Source organism: Lygodium microphyllum, chromosome 22 (genome assembly GCF_053477565.2).
Source record: "Lygodium microphyllum isolate KBCC chromosome 22, Lygodium_microphyllum_v1.1.10, whole genome shotgun sequence".
NCBI classification, from domain to species: Eukaryota; Viridiplantae; Streptophyta; class Polypodiopsida; order Schizaeales; family Lygodiaceae; genus Lygodium; species Lygodium microphyllum.
The window spans coordinates 1322360-1341014 of NC_141156.1; positions in this window are offsets into that span (position 1 = coordinate 1322360).

The window sequence follows — 18655 nt, forward strand, 5'->3', positions numbered from 1 at the left end:
TCAAAGTATTGCTATAGTTGGTTTTTTGGGTACATCTAGTGGCTAAATGTTCTGCTTGATGGTACTTTTTGTACCATGTGTTTGATTGCATCACATCTCTTCCACCTCCTACAATACTAGATATGCTAGCGGTATTCACTTCTAGTGTCTATAATTATTCTATAGTCACATCCATCAACTCTTTCTCGACGCTTGCAATTGAATTGGACAAATAGTCCTTCAAATTTTCTTCTCTTGAAGTACTCGTAGAAGGGTTTGAGAAGTCTTTGTAATCACTATATAGACTGGTTAGAGCCTTCTATTCATAGTGCCTAAGAAAGAATTGCATAGAGAATATCTACTATTTGAAGGAGATGTATGAAAGATCCAGAAAGATGACGAAGCAAGGTTCAACCTGCTAGAATCCAATATGGCAACCCAAGATATCAGCCCAAATCCTAGATATTCTAGTCCTAATTTTGGTCCAAGGAGATTCCCTACCCAAAGTTATAGAGGAGGAAGCGATGGTTTGGACCATATGTTGTAAAAGTAGTACATAATAATACTACTTACTCTTTGGCTGAAATGGATGGGACCATGATAAAGATTTCAATAGCTGGGAAACAAATCAAACTCTTCAAACGAAGAGAATCTTTAACTTATGAACTTGATGACTTAAATATAAGTCCTCTACTTGAAGACATGCAGGAAAAAGACTTAGAGAATGAAGATGAAGAAGAAGACCCTCCTTGACCTGTAATCTTATGAAATGGCACATGCCAGAGGATGTGCAGGTTAGGAGGGGGTGAATGTCAAAGAGTTTACTGTTCATAATATAAATCATGGGATTCTTATGAACACAGAAGAGCTTCACTGAAAGTTATATGAGAAAATTTGCATACAAAATTCAGACATTGTTATCCAATAACCACCTTAGTTATACAAGTTCTTTTGTATTTAGCATATAATTTTTATACCATGTATATTTATAAAAAATAAGTCTATGGGAACCTATAACTTGGTCATCTGGAAGGAATTGACAGTCTGTAGGATAAATCACATTAATTCAGGTACAAAAATATGGTCAGAACCCAAGAAAGATGCCAAAAACTGCCAAAAGTCCACTAAGTCCACATGGGACCAGGAGTAACAGACTTAAGTGACCAGCAAGTGACCTAGGCTGGTCAAAAAGTGACCAAGGACTGAGCAGGGAGCAGCCCGCGTTTTTCGGCACAAAATGCGGGCTGCACTGTCTCAGGCAAACTAGAGAGAGCTGGAGCTATGGTGTATGAAATGAAGCATGCAAACTGAAGAACAATAGGCCCAACTACTGAAGATGTAAACATGGTGAGAGCTCCACTTCTTTGCCTCTTTGGTCTGACGAAAATGCATGCTGAAACAGTCTATAAAAGAGGGAAATCTGAGAGAAGAGATTTCAGCCTGCTCTTATGCACGACTTCTCTCATTTTGTTTACCTTATTCTTGGTCCAATGAAGCCCGACTTGTACCCAAGTACTTGAGTGACTTTGAGGCAAGCAAAGGGTGAGGATATTGAAGACTTATGGGCTGTTATGGGCTGAAATAACCAATCATAAACAGGGCAGCCCACTGTTATGGTCCATTTTTATGAGCAAAAATGGGTTTTTTAATGGTTGCAATGGAAGGAAATGACCTCTTTTCTTCAGGACATTGTTCATGAATGATTAGAAGTGCTTCCTCTTGAGTTTATGCGTGTAAAATATTACACGGCGCAGCGAACAGAATCTGAGAAAGAGATAGAGAGTACACAACAGATAAGAGGAGAATCAGTAAATTCTTTAACTTCAAACAACTGATACAAAGATGGCTCTGTCCACCCGTGCGCTTCCACTGTGTGAAGCTTAGATGGCGATCTAGACAGAAGATAGGTGAAGAGCTTAAGGCTAGCTGGAACAACAACTCTGACTGGGTGAAAGATTAGTGTTTTAGGGCTACGAAGGGGTTTAGCTTTTATAGCCTGCGAAGGTCGTTAGGTCGGCCTGCTGACCGACCTACCATATGAGCCTCCACTAGTCGGCCAAGGAATATTCCAGGGAATATTCCCTTTACCATCAGGCCGGGGGCGCTGCCCCTAGACCCCCGCCAGGGGGGCCGCTGGCCCCCCCCGCAACTCAATGCAATGTGCCTCGAGTTGCTACCAACTTAACCTCTCCGTCTAACCCAAAGATTAGACCCACAATGGTCACCTTTTTGCCATCCGGTCACATAGACCTCATCTGATATACAAGTCAGGACTCCACCAATGTCCGGGCTCACACTTGGCTTCTCCTCATAATGGGGGCCTTACAACTTTGAGCACCATGGATCATTGGTAGCACCTAATGAGGGTGGGGCATTGATCATATCTAACACCCCCCCTCAATGTCCACCCATAGGTGAACTATCTCCTTGGCCCAATGCCGAGTCTCTGAAGATGAACTTGAAGCAGATCCTTCGTAAGTGCTTTGGTGAAGATATCTGCTCCATTCTCCTCTGTTGGACAGTAGACCAATTCCACTATCCCATCCTCCATCAAATCACGCACATAGTGATACTGGATCTCTATATGTTTGTTGCATGCATGAAACACTGGATTTTTGGCAATGGCGATGCAACTCTGATTGTCACATCTCAGCACAGTTGATTCTTCATCCTGCACTCCCATATGCCATAGAATCCTTCTCAACCATACGGCCTCACATGCAGCAAAACAAGCTGCCTTGTACTCTGCTTCGGTAGAAGACAATGCCACTGTTGGTTGCTTCTTACTAATCCAAGAGAAAATTCCTGAACCCAAAGAGAAACAATAACCAGAAACTGACTTCCTGGAATCAATCTCTCCTGCCCAATCTGAGTCACAGTTCCCCACAAGAGAAGTTCTGAAACTGTATGTGATACCATAGTCAAGAGTTTTCTTCAAGTATCTGAGCACCCGCATCCCAGCCTTCCAATGACTCTCATGAGGTTTGTTTGAGAACCTGCTCAAAACACCAACAGCAAAACTGATATCTGGTCTGGTATTACACAAGTAGATCAGACTGCCGACCAACCTCCTATACCTCCCAATGTCTGCTAGTGCTGATGTATCCTCGACGGATAACTTTGCATTCACCTCCATAGGTGTAGCTATCTCCTTGCACTCGGTCATGCCAAATGCCTTCAAGATCTCCCATGCATACTTCTTCTGAGAGATGAAGATCTTTCCTGGCTCTTGCCAAACTTCAATCCCCAAACAATAGTGTAGCAAGCCCAAGTCTGTCATTTCAAACTCAGAACTCAAAGCCTTTCGAGTTTGGTTGATCATATCTTCATAGTCACATGTAATAAGAAGGTCGTCCACATATAGGACAATCACTACAGTCTTTTTACCATCCCTGTAAACATACAAGTTAGCATCTGAGGCACATCTTTTGAAGTTTAGGTTTAAAAAGAACCTATCTATCCGCTGGTACCATGCTCTGGGGGCTTGTTTCAGCCCATACAATGCCTTCTTCAGTTTACACACTTTGTTCTTAGAATGGGGGGCCTCAAACCCTGTGGCTGAGCCACGTACACCTCCTCCTTGAGGTCACCATTTAAGAACGCTGACTTAACATCCATTTGGTACACTGGCCACTTCTTGTGGGCAGCCACTGCAAGTACTGTGCGAATAGTGGTCATTCTGGCAATTGGGGCAAATGATTCTTGAAAATCAAACCCTTCAACTTGTGAAAATCCTTGGGCAACCAGTCTAGCTTTGTACTTTTCTAAGGTACCATCAGCCTTGTACTTTACCTTCCAGATCCACTTGGTACCAATAATCTTTCGCTTTGCTAGTCAATCCACTAGCTCCCAAGTGTCATTCTTCATTATGCTGTCATACTCCGCCTGCATAGCATCCTTCCATGATGGATCTGCAAGTGCTTCTTCTAAGTCAGTTGGCTCCTTTACTTCTCTCATAATCTCAACCATCAAGGCCATATTGACTATGTGAGCAGAAGCCCTCCTTTGCTCCTCTATTCTCTGAGACCTCCTTGGTCCGTCTGCCTTCTCCTCAACAGATGCAGGCATAGGATTATTGTGGTCATAGAGCTGCTTCACCCAGCGCGGCAATGGCTTTTCCGGTGGGGTGATGTCAGGTTGGTGAACTTTTTCCTCATCATCTGAAGATGATGCTTCCTCCTCCTTAAGGATAGGGATAGCTCTCGGGACAGGTTCATAGTGGACTACTTCTTCGCTTGATGATAAAGTGAAAGAGCTTGCCTTCTCCTCCTCCACTGTATGCGGCTCCTCCTTGAACACAACATCACGGCTCGCGATGATCTTCTTTGCCTCTTGGTCATATAATTTGTAAGCCTTCTACTCATCACTATAACCCAAGAAGATACATTTTCTGCTTTTTGGTTGTAACTTGTTTCTCTTCTCATCTGGAATATGTGCATAACATTCACATCCAAAAATTCTGAAATGTGAGACAGATGGTTTCTTACCAGTGTAAGCCTCATGAGGTGTTTTTCCCTTGAGAGCCTTTGTATAGCTCCGATTTAGAATGTAGACTGCAGTATTAACAGCTTCAGCCCAAAAATGGTTAGGCAATCCCTTGCCCTTTAGCATGCATCTTGCCATCTCCACAATGGTGCGATTCCTGCGTTCCACAACACCGTTCTGCTGAGGTGTGTGAGGCGTCGTCAATTGACGCTTGATCCCTTTGCTCTTGCAAAAGCCTTCAAACTCCTTTGAGTTGAACTCACCACCACCATCTGTTCTAAATTTCTTCACACTTTTCCCTGTTTCATTCTCAGCAAGTATTAGCCATTCTTTAAACTTACCAAAAGCTTGAGCCTTATCATGAAAGAAGTACACCCACATCTTCCTACTGTAGTCGTCGACAATCAACATAAAATAAGAAGATCCCCCGAAGGCCTGTGTAGGCATCTTACCACACAAGTCAGCATGCACCAACTCTAGAGGAGCCTGTGTTCTATTCTTGCTTTCTTGTGGAAATGCCTTTCTCTATTGCTTGCCCATCATACAAGCTTCACATGGTTCCTTCAATTCAGTTATTGTAGGTAGGTGAGCAACCATACCTTGCTTTTGCATCTCCTTCAATACTGCAAATCCGATGTGTCCAAACCTTTCATGCCAAAGCTTACTTGTGCCCACTCCAGCGGTGGCTGTAAGAGCACTTAGCTCATACAGGTTGTTCCTTCTTTCTCCTTTGCCAACAATTGTGCCAGCACTATCAATAATTTCTGCACCTGTCTTCTTGAACCTCACTTCATGACCAAGATCAGTTATGGCAGCAACTGATAAGAGATTTCTCCTGATTTCAGGAACATACAACACATTTGAAAGCTTTTTGACTTCACCATTTGCAGCAACAAAAAAAATAGTACATGTGCCCGCAGCAGGGCATTTAGCATCATTTCCAACCGTCACAGTGATGGATTCTTGTAGAGGCTGCATAGAATTGTATAGACCTTTCTTGTTGGTCATGTGACGGGAGGCCCCACTATCCAACACCCATGAGTCAGTGGTAGATTCTTCTTGCTCCGAGGAGCACACTTCCTCAATGGTCGCCATGAATAATTCCAACTCTGCTTCAGCCGTATTGGCTGTCTCTTTCCCTTTACTTTTAAGGGTACCATTCTTTTCATCTGCCTTCTTGACACGACAATCTGCAATTGCATGTCCTTTCTTCTTGCAGTAGAAGCACTCTCCTTGAAACTTCTTCTTGCCGCCATTCTTCTTTTTGTCACCATCATTTTTGGTGGAGGAGAAACCTTTGCCTTTTGCATTGACAGAGAATGCAGCATCTCCATTGTTGCTTCCTTCTCGAGCTTTCAGCCTCAACTCCTCCTCCATTAATAATGCACAAAACTCCTCAAAAGTCAAAGCTTGAGGTCTCACCTGAGTATTAAGGGCAGTTACTAGTCCATCAAACTTTTGTGGACAAATCCGAAGACACCTCCGAGCTAGCTCTTCGCTAGTCTTTTGTATCCCAGCGCCAACCATCTGGTCGCGTAGACTCTTAATCCGAGTGAGGAATGCTTCAACCGTCTCTCCTTCAGCAAACTTCTCCGCTGTTAGTTGATTCTCCAAGTTTTGAATCCTTGTTTGGTTTCGTGTTTCATACTGACTCCTTAGCACATTCCAAGCCTCTGACGCTTTGGTTATATGCTGAATCAAAGTCAAAACACTGTCAGAACAGCTTGTAACTAAGGCACACAATGCATCTGCATTCCTTCGTTTCCAAGCTCGTAGAAGATCTGCATTCAGAGGAATCATCACACTAGGATTTGATGGGTCGGGGGTAGGCTATGGTTCTGCGTCAGTCCCCAGCACGGTCTCCAGAAGCTCATAAGAATCAAGGATAGTTGTAATTTTGAGCTTCCACAAGGTGTATTTTGTACCATCTAACTTGCCTTCGCTGAAGGTTGGTGGACGAATCCTCAGTGTTTGAATAGCCGGTATAGCAACACCACCTCCTGCACCGCTTCCAGAAGTCGACATAGTTTCTCTTTTCTGCTGAAGCCGTTGCCTCTTGCACGCTCTCCAATCTCTAGAGCCCCCTGGGCTCTGATACCATGTAAAATATTACACGGCGTAGCGAACAGAATCTGAGAAAGAGATAGAGAGTAAACAACAGATAAGAGGAGAATCAATAAATTCTTTAACTTCAAACAACTGATACAAAGATGGCTCTGTCCACCCGTGCGCTTCCACTGTGTGAAGCTTAGATGGCGATCTAGACAGAAGATAGGTGAAGAGCTTAAGGCTAGCTGGAACAACAACTATGATTGGGTGAAAGATTAGTGTTTTAGGGATACGAAGGGGTTTAGATTTTATAGCCTGCGAAGGTCGTTAGGTTGGCCTGCTGACCGACCTACCATATGAGCCTCCACTAGTCGGCCAGGGAATATTCTAGGGAATATTCCCTTTACTATCGGGCCAGGGGCGCTGCCCCCGGACCCCCGCCAAGGGGGCTGCTGGTCCCCCCTGGGACCCCCCAGCCAGGGGCCGCTTCCGCAGCCCCCGGACCCCACAATAGGGGCCCCTTTTAACTCCCTTACCACGCAACTCAATGCAATGTGCCTCGAGTTTCTACCAACTTAACCTCTCCGTCTAACCCAAAGATTAGACCCACAATGGTCACCTTTTTGCCATCCGGTCACATAGACCTCATTTGATATACAAGTCAGGACTCCACCAATGTCCGGGCTCACACTTGGCTTCTCCTCATAATGGGGGCCTTACAACTTTGAGCACCATGGATCATTGGTAGCACCTAATGAGGGTGGGGCATTGATCATATCTAACAATGCACTCATTTTGAACTTGGTTATGGGCTGGAATTTTCTGTTTTAAAACAGGGCTGAAGCTAAAATTATACTTTTTCAATTCATTTCATGTATCTTTGGCCCAAATCATGGATGCATTTGAATCTATCAACAATATACTTGAAGCAAAGGGTTGAAATCCATCTATGTACTTGAAATAAATGCCATTAGAGCTTGCATTTGACATTCATAAATGAATTGAGAATCTGAAAATATCCTTTATGATATGATGTATGTATCCAGAGGCATTTGATGTAATCAAGTAAGTCTTATTCCTTCTGTTCATGTATGCTAAGTACATAGTGAAAAGGCTTGAACTCTTCTTCCGTACTTAAATCATTTCTAAATCCCGATCTTATTAAACCCCAATCCATTTTCCCTTCCCGAATCTTGAATCCTAAACTCTTCTTCTGCACTAAAAGCCCCGGTGGTAGACCTTCAACTCTTAACGCGACGACAACGTACAAAAACTGATGTTAGCATAATCAATATAAATCATACAAAGCATGGTAATATAAGTCTTAAAAAAATGATCTTACTTAAAATGCATATCTTATGGACCATTATAAGTAATTCGTCAACGAATTGAGTAGGTGGATGCTCCAAGTATGAAGTACCCTATGGTCCCATGTCAATCTCCTCACACAACTCCTCATACATTGGAAGGTGGATAGACATGTCACCAGAAAAGGATGAGTCCACCTCGTTCTCAAAGAATTCTTGGACTCCTGTATTTCCATCATTTTTACTCGATGATGGCTCCTCTACATACTCCAAGCTTTTAGTGGCCTCCAGCCCTTGCAATATCGACCCCTCTATTTGCATACTGTCTTCATCTATTCTCCGAACATTGCTCTGATAATATACTCTTGCACTTCAGAGAGCTGAAGGTATAACGTACCACCATCAAGGTTGTCGGGGGTTTGGATAGAACATTACCTGTTCACAATTATGTACAAGAGAGATTATACTATTATGACATGTACCACATCGTAATACAATTAAAAAACACATGAGTTCATGCACGTGTTCACAATGGGCCGGCAACACAAACGTGTCGTGCAAATACGTTCATTTTTTTTCGAAATCTATTTCGAGAAATCCAGATGGACCTCATCGAACTATTACACTAGCTCTTTCAAGTACCACTTTGAACCACTGCACATCGGATAGGATCATGGAGAAGCTATGGTAATCCATTGTGACAATACTTTGCAAGTTTCCAAAATACTCCATCTCATCTATAATCGTGTTTTGATCCGTTGCTTGTCCTCGGCTCTCTTGCTCGAACCTTGCCATGATACCACAATCTATTGTGGAGTGCATTTTGTCAATACGCTCCACGTGGAAATACTGCCCACGTGACCATGCCGCACTATATATTTAGTATTGTACATTGAAACACTCAATTAGTTGTCGAATATAAAATATAGATACGATAAACCCTAAATATATCATCACCTTTGGACTACATTCCCTCGAGAATTTCCACTACTCGGTTGAGACCTCCGCCCCTTCGCGAGACGCTATGGTCAAAACTCCATGCAACCATCGTGTTGACATAAACCGTGGTATCTCATCCATGCTCTCGGGACATCGAATCGGTCGATGGTGCATACTACGTTGAAATTCAGATCATGCTTCCTCTTGATTTTTCCTAGCTTGCTAGTACCTAGCGAGTCACGTCTCCATAGAGGCATGGTGCAATATACAAAAGTGATTCACTTTCTCCTCCATTGCAGCATCCATTCTTTTTTCTACCTCATTTCCAACCACCACATCTACGGTCAGTCTATCATCGTCCTTCAGTGACCATAGCATATTGTTGTCTGAATCCACCATTGGTAGTCATTATGAAATATTCACTAACGCCTCAGATACCAACCAACCTTCATCCATGCAATCTTCTGGCCGAGCTTGTTGTTGCATAAAGCATTTCAAGGTTTTCATGAAGTGCTCCAAGAAGAACATCCATCACGTATGGACAGGTCTAGCAATCTCCACTTCATCTACAAGATGCACAATAAGGTGGATTTATATCATGAGCATGCTAGTAGGCAGGTATTTATCAAAGAGACAAACCATCTCCATTGCTTCTCGCCTTGCGGATTCATTAGAGGACTTCTTAATCTCCTTCTGTGAGATCCATTGCACTAAAGTCGACAACCTGTAAACCGCCTCGTATATTTTTGGGGTAAGGCATCTTGCGATCGTGATCGGTAGTATAAACTGCCACAAATGAGGAAGCATTATAAACAACGACTACACTCCAAATAGCAAAATACGCAGGCCACTTACAATCCATTTGTAGTACAAACCTAACATATCTTATGCCAATCATGGAATTTTAGCCTTGATAATTGGTCATCTTTAGAAAACGTGGACCTGAGAGAATGCATCATACCTGTCAGAGTGCAAATAGACTTGACTATTTTCTTCAAAATGCGCTCTTCTTTAGTGGACCAAACCCAAGGAGCGCGAGGTAGCTGCAAGCGACCATCAGCACAATCGACTCCAGCCAAAGTGCCTCCATTTTGCCTACCTCCTTCAAATCCATTCATGTCCCTATAGTGTCTCTCTTTCCTGTGATGTGGTCCTATAGCAAGCTGCCCACATTCTTGAAAATATGCATGGGATCCAGTAAGTGGTTGGATCTTAAGTAGGTCCAATATGGTAACTCATAGAAAACTGAGAACCGTCGCATTCCATTTGGATGTGACTCTGTGTGGACCATTTTCAGCTCATACCAACTTTGGGCATTCATACGTGTTGGAGGTCATCCAAGAAAACCTTCCTTGAGTTTATGACCCTCTGGCAAGAAAGCAACGTGTCCTGGATATACCATCTTCTTCATGGTTCGTGACCTTTGGGAGTCTAATTGTGGCCCACACAATGGACATGCATAATAACCTGAGGTAACGAGACCTGTCCCAACATCTCTATCCAATGAATACAAACTTGAACGAGCTATGATAGATATTACCTGTGCTGGAGATCCACATGAGAATGACTCGAATATTAGCGGACTGTCGACCATTGCACTTGCTCATATCTTGCACAGTGACCCCCTCCTCCCACAAAATCTTAAGCTCATCGACTAATGGACGAAGATACATGTCTATATTTTTGACTTTGTAGCGGCTTGGAATGAGCAAGCTAAGGATGAGATGTACTTTCTTTGTAAAAAGCCATGGAGGGATATTGTAGTTGACAAGGACTATAGGCCACACACTGTAAGAAGTTGAGCGCAGACCGAATGGGTTCACGCCATCCATAGCAAGACCAAGCTAAAGATTCCTTGGCTCGCTCTTAGGCAAAGCGTGGGAAGGTAGAGTCAATGTGGCTCTATGCACGTGAATCTGCTGATATTCGTTGAACTCCATCTGTGGACCTATTCTGCACATGCCATGTTGTCAAGCTTGTCATGTCGAACATACGAAACATGTGATTTATATTGGGGATAAGCGAAAAGTGTCTAAGAACTTTTTGAGGAATGGTTTTCCCTTGCAAGTACTATCAATACCTGTGAGCACCACACTTTGGACATGTCTCCATAGTCTCATATTCTCCTCGAAATAGTATGCAATCGTTAATACATGTATGGATACTATTGTAGTCCATGCCAACCTTTCGTAAAATATGTCACACATCATTACGAGACTTAGGCATGGTATTTGTGAGTGGTAATATATGATACTTTAGTAACCTGAAAAAAAATCATAAAACACCTTGAAAAAGTACAAATGTTTTTAATGATAGTACCGAAAAGAAATCAATGAAGTGTACGTATAAGGTACCTGAATAACTTGGTCACACTCGCATCACTCCACCCGTATTTTGCTTGCAGACTTAAGGGTGCAACACTACAAGAGAAAGGCCCTATGGACGCGCATTGTACACGCAAAATAGCGGGCACATTTATCAGCGCGTCTATTGGTGCTAGTATATAAACGCAAAAAACGCATCTATATACCCGCATTTTTAAACGCGCTTATAGATGCAAAAATAAACGCACAGATTTTTCATTTCTCATAAAGTCCCTAAATATGATTAAACATCTTAACAGCTAGTATTTTTTGGAATACATTACCAACTTTACTTCTTTGTGGTCTAATATAGCTTACCCAATTGTACTTCTTTGTGCATCTTGGTGCATTGTTCTTTGGATGTGCGCATTCAATTCTAATACTATAACACAACAAATGTTATATGTATCACAAAAGTAAATGACTCTTAATTGATATTTTAGTTGTTTCTGAGTATTACAAATATACATCCAATCATTCAAAGCTAATTATATGCTACAATGAATGATCAATCTCATCTTCAATGAGATCGGCCCTTGCTAGACTATGTACCTTTAGATCTATGTAACCAATAGGCAATGAAACAAATAAGTCTATCCCACTATCAGATGTATTGCTATGCTCAATTTCTTCATCATCATCTGCAACCATATTGTTATCCTCTTCTGCGCTTCCTTGAACATCCTCGTGGAGATCATCTTGCACTGCATCATGTATATCATCGATTGTGGCATCATCACGTACATAATCATTGATTATTGGATTGTCATCAACTATCTCTATGTTGGTAGCATTGCCATATATTTGTTTTGAACGATTAGATATGGGGATGACGTGCCACCATCGGTTATTGTTTACCATTGGGTGATACACAACCTGCATTTAAAAAATAAAAAGTAAGTAACTTAGATATTTATTGTATTTTGAGAGTGTATCAAGAACTAATATATATGAAAATAAATAGCTTCTAATATACCTGCTCGCATTGTTGAGGTAGTACGAATGTGTCATTCTTGCCTTGGTGAAATTTTGTAGAGTCAATCACTACAATACCACTTGGATGACGTCTCATTGTGCCATGCTCACCCGTTGTTACTAATTCTTTAAACCACTTCACATCTAGTACATATATAAAAAATTGCCTAAAGTCAAGCTTCAAAATATCTTAGATCAAGCCACAATAACTTTCCATGGTGCCATTGGTATCCTGGAAGTTTGCAAGGATACCACAATCTTGGGTATTTCTTTTATCATCTATATGTTGAGTTCGAAAATGTTTGCCTTCACACCAAATAGCATTGAACAATGTGCACTAGTAGTGCATTGTTGAGATCATACTAATGATTTAGTTAAAGATGAAACATGTGAAATTATTATATCATATATAACTAAAGATAATTTAATTATAAGTATGTCTCACCTTTGATAAGCAACCTCGTGCGTATTACCACTCCTCTTGCGATATATCCATCGCCTCCTCTTTTTCCATCTTCTCCATTTCTTCATGTAGCAAATCTATATTAATATAACGTGAAAGCGCACTTAAATGTTCTGGATATGGGACATTACGTCCATGCCTAGCACGAAATGCTTGCCTTTTGCTTACTTTTCTTGCCCTTGCTTCTTTATATAGTGTCACCCATTTGCTCATTACTTCGCTGTTAAGCACACAAAATACATTTAACTTACGAAGTTCCTCTTTCATTAGCACTTTGCTCCTTCCTTTTCCTTGAGGTATTATAGAGGTCATCCTCAAATCTTCATCATCTTTCCATAGTTGTGGTAAAGAGGGGTCCACTTTAGCAAGATATTCAGAGATTTGTACAAGGGATGATTGCAATAACCAACCCTCAGCCATGCTTCCCTCGGGCCGTGCATTTTTCCTTACAAAATCTTTTAGGGTTTTCATAAAGCACTCTAGAAAAAACATCCACCTTGCATGAACTACCCCACAAATTGTGATCTCATCAATCAGATGTACGAGTAAGTGTACTTGAGTAGTCAAAATGGAATGAGGAAAAGTTTCCTCCACCAAAAAAGCCACCTCAATGAACAATACTCGAGCCTCTTGCAATGTATTTGGATCGATTTCCTTCAAACTCACAAATCTACCAACATGAAATTGAGAATGATGATTAGTTTTGTCCATAAATTCAAGCGGGTTTACTACGTGATGTACGTAATATGTAAACTAAAATCAGTTATGAACTTGCTATTGTTATGAAAGACAATAAGTATAAAGTATACATACCTTGCGAGCTCACCCATCTTGTAAATGATATCACACACATCTTTTAAAACACAATGGGATATGCTAGCAAGAAGGATGAACTGTATGTAAATATTCACACATTGTTAATTAGTCTACATAGTTACTCCACTAATTAATATATTTATGGCTATGAAAATCCTTACCTGAATCATTTTGTGCCAATTGTGAGACTTCAAACCGGATAGTTGCTCCACACCTCTTTTCTTTTTCTTTATGAAGGCTCCCTTGAGGCATCTCATATATCCAGTGGAAGTTTTAAAGCTACATATCTGCTGCTTCACCAACTTTTGACAACATCCAAGGTGCACGCGGTAACTCAATCTTTTCTCTGGGTTGGATACGTGGCCGAGCTCGTCTCATACATCCAATGCTACGTTATTCCTCCCTTACATTGACAGAATCACGAGCCCCGATTAAGTGATCCCATAATGTAGAGGCAACATTCTTGAATATATGCATGGGGTCCAACAGGTGATTGATCTTAAGTTCAGTCCAATATGGGAGACGTAAAAATATAGAGAATCTAAGGCACAAACAACATATTATTTCTTGTTCTCATAATGGAGTGTAATTTAAAGACAAACAAAAGAAGTAAACTAGTTATTGGCTCATGCCCAGTGGAGGATGATCATTGGCGTGTGTCCAAGTGTCCTTCCAATCTTGAATGGTTAGAGATTGTGGAGTTCTTCCATTATTTGGGGCTGTATATTTGGGGAGGTCAATAGGAAGAAAACGATGATGATTGTCATAGATAACCTTCTTCAAGCGTGTCGGTTTAGAAGAAACTAGATAGGGACCGCAAATTGGACATGCATGATATCCTGATGTAGTTAAACCTATAGAAACAAGTGGGTTAATGATGACATATATTTGATTAAGGGTAATAATGAATAAAATAGAGTACGCAATTACCTGAATACTCTCCATAGCCTGAAAAGTCATGCATGGTCCACAACAACATGTCCTTTAAAGTGAAATCTCTAGAGGACAATGATACACTCGCATCTTGCACCTCAATACCTCTTCATAGCATTTCTAGCTCCTCGATCAAAGGAGTAAACGTCCATGTTTTTTACTTTGTGTTTTCCAGGAATCAAAAGGGACAGCATTACATGTCCTTTTTTTATTGCCATGGCCGAAGGGATATTATAGTTCACCAATACCACTAGCCATACACTATATGAGGTGCTTTTGATGCCAAATAGATTTATTCAATCTAATCCTAGACAAAATCTCAAATTTCTGGGCTCTTCTTTGAAAGTAGGCCAAAAATTGTCTACGTGTTGCCAAGCTGGTGTGTCTAAATAAATTCTCTATTTTCCATCACTTGAATGGTAACTAGCATGCCATGACATGATTCTTGCAATAGATTCACACTTAAATATAAGTTGAATACGTGGAATAATAGGAAAATGTCGCAAAACCTTACGAGGCACATCCATTGATTTCATCTCCTGGTTGTATCTTGGTTCACCACAAATAGGACACTATCGTGCAGATGCATGATCCCCACGAAATAAGATGCAATCATTGACACATGCATGGATTTTAACGTAATTGAGACCTCCAAGAGATGTCAAGAAACACCTTGCTTGCTCCCTTCTAGTTGGTAATTTATTTCCATTTGGAAGCATTTGTGACAATAACCTGCATATATTGTGCAAACAGAGTTAACAAACCGCGAATATTATCTAGAAGCATTCATGAATTAATATCAAATAATATATACTTCAATAATGCATTCAAGCTAGCATTACTCCATCCATAAATGGTTTGTAAGTTTAGTATCTCGAGAGATGCACATAGAACGGAGTATGTGTAACCTTCGTACAATGGAGTTTTCGATGCTATGTGAAGCGGGTCATCTGTCTCTCTAGTGGCACCCTCCCCCCAAACCTCATGGGAAAATAAATCATGCACAATGTTATCCAAAATCTCTTCCTCAAAAACTTGATGGGGCATTTGAAGAGGGCTGTTATCATCATCATTAGTCTCTACTCTTCTTGAGGACTTTGCCTCTTCGCGTTGACACTTCGCAACCTCTCGACTCCCTGGAGAGACCATTTGAGGATGTGGTACTGCATCCTCCTCAATTAAAAAAATGAGGTTTTGTTTAATGGTGAAGACGCAACATAGACCAATAATATTTGTGCAAATAAAGTAGTAAAAATTACTGGGTCTTTTTCTTGATCCCACTCTCCGTACATGCTGAGGTGTGACATTGTGATTCGAGATGCTCGAAAAAACATCCTTGACAACGATCACACATGCATTTGATTTTCCGTCATAGCCAAGCGTCTCGATTGTGAAGATGCAATGTCTTGTCTTCAGTGGAGGATATACTATTTGTTGACTCAGCATGTCCCATACTAGTAGAAGATGACGACATAATTACACCTGAATCATAAGGACAACATGATTTCATTTGGCATATATGTCATATTCCCTAAATATTTTGATACTTACAACTGCATGGAGACAAACATTTTGATATTGAGATATTAGGAAAGTCATGTTGATCCAAAAACAACCATAAGCTAGCATTTTAATAAGTTTAATTGTAATTGCGCGTCTATCAGTGCGTGTAATATGTTTTATTTACGCATATAGACATGCAATTACACACACTTACAGATGCGCCACGCGAATATAATTTTTTTTAAAAAAAGTTGTGGCTTTCTTTTCAAACCAGTACTTTCCTATGTTTTTTGTGTGTTTTCTATAGTTCAAGATCGACATCACTAATCATGTCTATCTATCACTTCATGAAGGCAATGAGGGAAGAAAATAAGAGTAAAAAGAGGAGGAAGGAAGAGCCAGCGACGACGAGTAAAGAACAAGAGCCAAACAACAAGGAAGAGAAGAAGAATCAAGCAACCTACCAAGGGAAGGGAGGAGGAGGACAAGGAGCTTACAACCTAGCCGCCACCTGTCGGAACAAGCAAAGAAGGTGAGTTCTTCTTCTCTCTCTTAATCTTCTTTGCTTTCTCTTTGTCTGTTTCTCTCTCTCTCTCTCTCTCTCTCTCTCTCTCTCTCTCTCTCTCTCTCTCTCTCTCTCTCTCTCTCTCTCTCTCTCTCTCTCTCGCTCTTTATATGCTTCAGACAATCTATGGAGGTTTTTTGCGCATTTTTTATAACAGTTTGGAAAAATATGGTTTGACTTTACGCGTCTGTAGGCGCATCTAGCTGACAGTCTAGACGCATTTTTAGATGCGTATATGGATGCGCTAACATACGCAGGTATAGACACTGGTATAGACGCAGGTGACGCAGGTAGTAATGGATTTTTGCTTGTGTAGATTTGGAACCCTGGATCTTTTAGCACTGATCCTGAGTTGAAACGCATGAACAACATGTTGGCGGAGCTTTCTAGAGGTGTTAGTAGTTTTTTTAGAGGTTTTCCGAACAAGGAGCAATTCATGGGGGAGATGACCAATTATCTTGGTCGCCCTCCCAATGAGAGGAGGTTTTTAGTGTCATGTCCAGGACACCTATCACATCTTTTCCTAGCACTGCCGCACAAACACCAAACCTTGGTACACCTCTAGTGCATCTGCAGAAGCACGTGCACCGAGTGAGGTAGAGGGTAGTGCCCGTCGAGGGAGGAGGGAGAGTCATGCGGGAGGACGAGGAGGTCGAGGGCTTTGTGGGGGTTGCCTAGGAGGTGGCTTTCGATCACCCTCACTAGGAAATGAGAGAGGTGAGCCTCCACAAATGTACTACTCTGTCACAGATGTTGGTGGTATCTTGCATAACCCTCAAGGGGAGGGAAGTGATAGCCTACTTGAGGAGTGTCGTGTATGCCACATACAAAGATTATATGATTTTCTTCAAGCACCAAAAAATTAGTTTGTGGAAAGAGGTGCTAAGGGCAGTATATAGAAGGTACCCTAATCCCGAGAATTCATGATTCTCAGATGATTGGGGATGGTCAAAAGTGAGAAACGTGCTTCATAACAAGAGGCCTCACTTATGACATGCGCCAAGGAGTCACTGCAGAGACAAGAGTAGGGGCGCCCTGGATATGGCCAACCACCCAATTTCCACCATAGGGAGCGGAAAGAGGCCAAGAAGAGAGCAATAGAGAAAAGGATAAGTCGCCAACATACAGAGGCGCAACGTATCGAGATGGCAACCATGGGATTGTCGCATTATGGATTGGGTGGTAGGGAGTCATGGGAGGCTGAGTTTGTAAGTATTATTTATTTTATTATTTTAAATTAAAATTTGTAATTTATTTCAATTCATTATGTAGTGTGTTCTAATACGTTGTATGTTAAAATTGTTTTGTAGTATCATATCATTGGTAGGATGCCTACTCCTAGAGAGGTAGGCTACCATTCCAGGTCATAACCAGTCCACTTGGTAGCATTTCTACGAGGATGGATTGATCACGGAGGAGTAATACAATTGTGCCATGAGGATTCCATAGCTAGAAGAGGTATGTTTTATTTTTTACATGAAAAGTATAGGTAACTCTAATTTATTGTTTGTAATGGTATTCATATACCTTAATCCTTTGTGTAGGCGAACCCTGATGCAGTCAAGGATAGCGAAGGGGGGACTAGCAGTAGCAGTGGCGGCAGCGGCAGCGGTGGTGGTAGCGATGATGATGTCTCTTCTGAGGAGATGTAGAGGAGCCCTGTGCATGCATGCCTCCCCTTGGCCTTGTAGTTTTCATTTTTGATATGTATTACTTTCAGTTACTACTTGCGACCATGACCATGCTTGAGGTCACAAGCACTAAAACTCGTCATGTAAAAACATTTCATCTTTATATATGAAATTTTGTGTTCTACATTGTTTTGTTTTCAGTACAAAAATCTTCGAAATATGTACAAATGTTTCAGCATAGTATACTCATCATGTGTTATTATCAATATATGGACTTTGGCTCTCCACATTCTTTTGCTTTCAGTATAATAATCTTTCTCTATTTTTCCTAAGCATAAAATTTGATGGGGAAAAAAAAACCAGAGAGCATGTGGCTCTTTGTTTTTTTTTTCATACTCTGTTTTGCGCGTCTATTCGCGTGTCTAAATTTCAGGAAAAATACGCGTCTATAATCGTCAAAAAATTACAGAGTACACGTCTTTTTAGACGCGCAGTTGCATGCCTCTATAGATGCAGAATATGAATATATCTAATTTTTTATAAATATGATTATATATTTATGAAGTGCATCAATAGCCGTGTCTATATTTGTGTCTGTTTTCGCGTCTATATGTGTGTGTAGTTTTCACTATAAGCGCACTTGTAGA